The sequence below is a fragment of the Eumetopias jubatus genome, unplaced genomic scaffold (genome assembly GCF_037043125.1).
Source record: "Eumetopias jubatus isolate StellerSeaLion01/CBP00866 unplaced genomic scaffold, mEumJub1_p1.0 scaffold_6, whole genome shotgun sequence".
NCBI classification, from domain to species: Eukaryota; Metazoa; Chordata; class Mammalia; order Carnivora; family Otariidae; genus Eumetopias; species Eumetopias jubatus.
Window position 1 is genome coordinate 146,481,910 of NW_028274812.1, and position 5,911 is coordinate 146,487,820.

A 5,911-nucleotide genomic window follows, 5' to 3' on the forward strand; every position below is an offset into this window, starting at 1 on the left:
GTGCGAGGCTCTGCTCTCAAGCATTCTCGGAGCTGCCCTGGCAGGGGGCCTGCGGCGCCAGGCTGAACTATCGGGTGCACGTCGTGGGGTGCATCGTGGCTCTGGGGTGGCCTGAGTCCCCAGGCTGGCTGCCGGTGACCAGGCAGCCCACTGTTTTCACCCAAGATTGCTGTGCTGACAGCATCACTGTCCGCCTGCATCAGTCTCTGTTACAAAAGGATGGAAAATTCTGAGGTGCTCTCCCTCCCTGGCCTCCCTGGCCCATACTTGGTCCCCACTATCCATTCTCTACCTGGCAACCACAGTGATGCTTTCAAAAGGTAAATTGGGTCATGTCACTCTTCTGCTTAAAACCCTCAGATCGCTTCCAGCTACAACCAGAATAAAGTCTGAATTCCCTCCCGCGGCTACACATACTTTGGCTTTTGAGCTCTTCTCTGAACTCACTTCCTACTACTCTCAACCCTGCATGCCAACCACGTAGCCTCTTTGATTACTTAACATCTAGAGCCAATTCCTACCTCAAGTCCTCACATTAGCTGCTCCCTCTGCCCAGAGGTTGTGCCCTTTAATGACCTTTATTTTTTTAAAGATTTTATTTATTTATTTATTTGACACAGAGAGAGAGCACAAGCAGGGGGAGCAACCGAGGGAGAAGCAGGCTCCCCGCTGAGCAGGGAGCCCGAGGTGGGGCTCGATCCCAGGACCCTGGGATCATGACCTGAGCTGAAGGCAGATGCTTAACCGACTGAACCACCCAGGAGCCCCCTTTAATGACCTTTAAGTGACTTCTTCCTTCTTAACATGGAGGCTCAACTCCAATGTCACCTCCTCCAAGAGGCCTTTCCTGACTGCTCCCAGGTCCCAGTCACTCCCTGTCACATTACCTGTTTTATGAACTTCCCAGGCACCAGCACTAGCTGAAATGACCTTGTTTTATTTTCATTTTTGTTCAACTCCTCTGTACTAGAATGCCCACTCCCTGAGAGAGGGACTTGTGCCATCCCAGCAAACACACCCGTATGGGTTCCATGTTTCACAACCTCATCAATTTTCATGTGAACTCTCTTTTCTAGAAGCTCAAAGAATGCAAAATTGGATCAAAGATTGCAAAAATACTTCTCAGGACCAGGAAGATTGGTAAATTCATGATTCCCCTGCTTATTACTTTCATTTACCAGTTATGCTCTATAGCGTAGAAAATATTTGAATTCTAATGAGGATAAACAGTTCTGAGGAATGTAGAAGCACTGTGCTCTGAAGACCCCTGGTCTGTCTCATGCAAATTCCACCCTTAAACATGATCAAGTAGGGCTTCTTTCCTGGGCGATCTGCTCTGGAGGTCTCTGCTCTGGTGCGGATGCAGGCATAACCTTATCCCAAAGTGAGAACTCCAGGGGCCTTGTGAACATGCCTAGTCTACGCACCCTCTGTAGACCATACTCTCAACATGACACGGATCTCTCATGTTGAATCTAGAGAAGAACAAAGGTGGAGGACTAGTACTACCTCATCAAAAGATTTCCTATAAAGCTCCAATAATCAGGACAATGTGGTTTGGGCATTACAGGTAGACAAATAGATCAATGAGGCAGGACAGAGTCCAGAAGTAAATACACACACACACACACACACACACACACACACACACGATCAATTACTTTTCTACAAAGATGCCAACACTAATCAGGGAAGAAGAAAAGTCTTTAAAACAAATGATTCTAGAACAGTTGGATAAATTATAGACCTTCTCTCAATCTCTTTTGCAAACTTCTTCGCAACCTGACATCTGAATGGGTCTGGGTTGGGTGCTGCTAGGCTGTTTTCTCTTCCCCAGCATTCTCTGAGCTTCAGAGCTTGGGGGAAAAATGTAACCTCACCCCTACTCATACCATACTCAAAAATTAATACAAGTGCATCATAGATCTAAACATAAAGCTAAAACTATAAAATATCTAGAAAAAACAGAAAAATTATTTATGATCTTGTAGTAGGCAAGTATTTCTTAGGGAGAAAAGAATAGCGTAAGATACACGAAAAGGGATAAATTGACATTATCAGAATGAAAACTTCTCATTAAAAAACATTAAGGAGTGGAAAGACAAGGAAAAGACTGAAGGAAAACATGCACACTACATACATTTGGCAAATGATCTGTGTCCAGATTAAAGAATTCCTGGAAATCAATTTTAAAAAGACGAGCCAGTAACAAATAGGAGAGAGGAAGCCCCGCTCGGCGACTTTGGTCAGAATCTTTTCGGGTCAGAATTGGAATTTGAGGAAGATGCGCGAGAGGGTTCGTTCCCTCAAACCAAATGTCAAACTTCTCTCCTTTTCCCGTCATCCACAGTGGGGGAGCGCGAACTAGGAAGGATGTGGGATTTAAAAAAAAAAAAATTGTTCATCTTTCTAGGTTTTTGTTTTGGTGCCCCTCCCCTCTCTCCTACCCCCCCCCACTTGAAGAACCGGTGGTGCCCTCGATTTTTGTTTACATCTTCGGAATAGGGGAAGTCTCGTCAGCAGCGGGCCGGTTAGCTCAGTTGGTTAGAGCGTGGTGCTAATAACGCCAAGGTCGCGGGTTCGATCCCCGTACGGGCCACGTCTGTTCCCGTTTTACCGTTTCTGAGCAGAAGTCCCCAAGGATCCTCCCCAGAGGACACCACTGCTGAACCGAAATTCTTGTGAGGGCTGTTTTGACCTAGCGTCTTGGTCTTGTTTTTTTTTTTTTTAAGAAGTAACCGACGAAAGCTAAAGTGGAGAGTATTTTTAAAGGAAATTGAGCAAAAGTAGAGCGGGCACAGTTAGGCAAGAGGGGGATAGGAAGAGTTGGAGAATTTCCTGTTTTGTGTTGGGAAAAAAGCTGAAATGATTTTGGCTTATATTACACTTTCAGTAAAGACTAAGAAAGGTTATTTCTTGCTTTTGTTTTTGTTTTTGTTTTTTGTTTTTTTCTCGGTAGCTGCTTAGAGCGTGGTGCTAATAACTCCAAGGTCGCGGGTTCGATCCCCGCACGGGCCACTGCCTTTATTTAGATGCTTAATTTCTGAAAAAGTCGCTTTTTAACGTTAGAGCTTATTTTCCGAAGGGATGACATATTCAGAAATTGAATCTGAAATGTTCTAACCTTTTGCGTCATTGATGGAGGGAATGTGCACAGGGGGAGGCTTCGGGAAACTTGAGAGCACGGGGGAAGATGACCTCCATAATGTTCAAAGTACGTTCTGCCGAAACTATGAGCATTAAAAGAACCCCAAAAGAAAATTATGTATTATTTAACATTTTTTTAAAAATCTCTCCACTCTTTAGAACGTGATAATTAGCTGTTATTCTGTGTCTGGTAGATGCTGGGGATATATTGTTATGTGAAAAAAGCAGAAGCTCAAAACGCTTTGTATAAGATTCTGATTCTTCTATTTTAAAATCAGCTTTATTATGAGACGATTTACATGCAATAAAATGCACCCATTTTAAGCATAGAATTTGATATATTTATATACACAAGTAACAACCGTGGCAAAGTAGAGACCATTTCCATGATCCCCAAAAGTTCCTTCGTGCTCTGCGGTAGTAAGAATAATGCCCTCCCCCAAAGATGGCCACATCGTAACCCCTGAAGTCTACAAATATGCTATTTTCATGGCAAAAGGGACTTTGCACATGCAGTTAAGGATCTTCAAAGGAAGTGATTACCCCGAATTATCTGAAATGGGTCCAATGTAATCACAGGGTCTGTGAGAAGAGTCCAGGTCACAGAAGATGTGACCCAGAAGCAGAGGTTGGAGAGACGCGGGGCTATTCTCCAAAGAATACCAGCAGCGTCTACAAGTTGGACAAAGCAAGGAAACAAATTTCCCTCTAGAGCTTTTGGAAGGAATGCAGTGCTGCTGACCCATTTTAGACTGACCTCCAGAACTATAAGATAGTAAGTTTATTTTGTTATAAACCACTGAATTAGTGGTGACTTGTTACAATCGCAATAGGAAACTGATACATACCCCTTCCGGTGATTTATACCTTCATCCCAGCCCCAGCCAACTACAGGTCTTCCTTCTGTCATGATGGTTCTGCGTTTTCTGGAATATCTTATAAATCATAGGCTATATACTCTTGTGTTCCTGGCTTCTTGTGCACAGCACAATACTTCTGAGATTCATTCATGTACCAGTAGCTTATTCCATTTTATTGCCGAATTGTACTCCATTGTACAGATACATCTGTACATTTGCTTTCCATTCACATATAAATGGATATTTTCACTTCTAGCTATTATGAAGAGCGCTGCTGTGAAGATTAATGGAACAAATCTTTGTGTGGACATATGTTGCATTAGTCAGGGTTCTCCAGAAAAAGAGAGGGAGAGACTTTAAGGAATTGGCACAGGCCATTGTGAAGGTTGGCAAATCCACATCTGCAGGGTAGGTCAGCAGAGTGGAGACCCAGAAAAGAACTGATGTTGTAGCTCCAGTCAAAAGGCAGTCTGCTGGCAGAATTCCCTCTTCCTCAGGAAAGGAAGGTCTTTTTTCTTTTAAGGACCTCAACTGATTGGACGAGGCCCACCCACAATACTAAGGGTAATCTGCTTTATTCAAAGTCCACTGGTTTATTTTTTTTTAGATTTTATTTATTTAATATTTATTTATTTAATACTAATTTATTTATTTATTTGACAGAGAGAGAGAGAGTGCAAGCAGGGGGAGAGGGAGAAGCAGAATCCCCGCTGAGCAGGGAGCCCAACTCGGTGCTTGATCATGACCTGAGCTAAAGCAGATGCTTAACCTACTGAGCCATCCAGGTGCCCCAAAGTCCACTGGTTTAAATGTTAATCTCATCTGAAAAATATCTTCACAGCAACATCTAAACTAATGTTTGGCCAAATATCTGGATACTGTGGCCTAGCCATGTTGACACATAAAGTTAACCATCACATATGTTTTCATTTCTTTTGGGGTAAAATACCTAGGAGTGGAATTGCTGCGTCTCTTGGTCAATGTATGTTTGACTTTATAAGAAACCACCAAATGTTCTCCAAAATGGTACCACCATTTTACATTCCAAACAATACTTTATGAGAGTTCCATTTGTTCCAAACTTCTCCAACCTTTGATACTGTCAGACTTTTAAATTTTAGACAGTCTACTGGATTTGAAGTATTATCTCATTGTGGTGTTAATTTGCATTTGCCATAACTAATAATGAGTATTTTTTCATATACTTATTGGCTATTTATATATCTTCTTGTTTGAAGTGTGTGTTCAAGTCTTTTGAGAATGTTTTTCTTGGGTTTTGTCATTTAGTACTAAGTTGTAAGAGTATTTATATATTCTGGATACATGTCCTTTCTTAATTATGTATCTGAATATTCTCACAGTCTGTGACTTGCCTTTTCATTTTTTGATGGAGAACATTTGATCAGATGTTTGTATTTTATAATTCATGCAAAGATATTCTCCAGGGTCATGATGATCTATGTTTTTTTCTCAGAATTACATAAACTAGGCTTTTGTTTAGGCATATAGTCTAATTTCATCTAATTTTCACATATACTATAACTTTTACAGATACTGAAATAAAGATCAAAGTTAATTTTTTTTTCCATATGGCTATCCTGACCTTGCAGCACTATTTTTTTTAAAGACTGTTCTTGTTCCATCCATTATATCGACAACTCTGTCAAAAGTCAATTTATTTTATATGTATACCTCTATTTTTGAAGTCTCTATTGTGTCCCATTAATCTATATGGCTATCCTATGCATATTTTTAAAGTAATATGTGGACCCATTAGGATGGCTCTTATTTAAAAAAAAAAAAAAAGCAAACAGAAAAGAACAAATGTTGGTGAGGATGTAGACAGACTGGGACCCTTAGGGATTACTGGTGGAAACATAAAATGGTGCAGCCTCTGGGGAAAA

The 5,911-nt window shown here is 41.3% G+C and overlaps 1 non-coding gene across 1 annotated transcript; it reads left to right on the forward strand.

Annotated features, from left to right (window-relative positions):
- Nucleotides 1-2,525: 2,525 nt before the first annotated feature.
- On the forward strand, nt 2,526-2,599 carry TRNAI-AAU (transfer RNA isoleucine (anticodon AAU)). The gene has a single exon. It is a non-coding gene; the product is annotated as a tRNA-Ile (tRNA).
- Nucleotides 2,600-5,911: the final 3,312 nt, after the last annotated feature.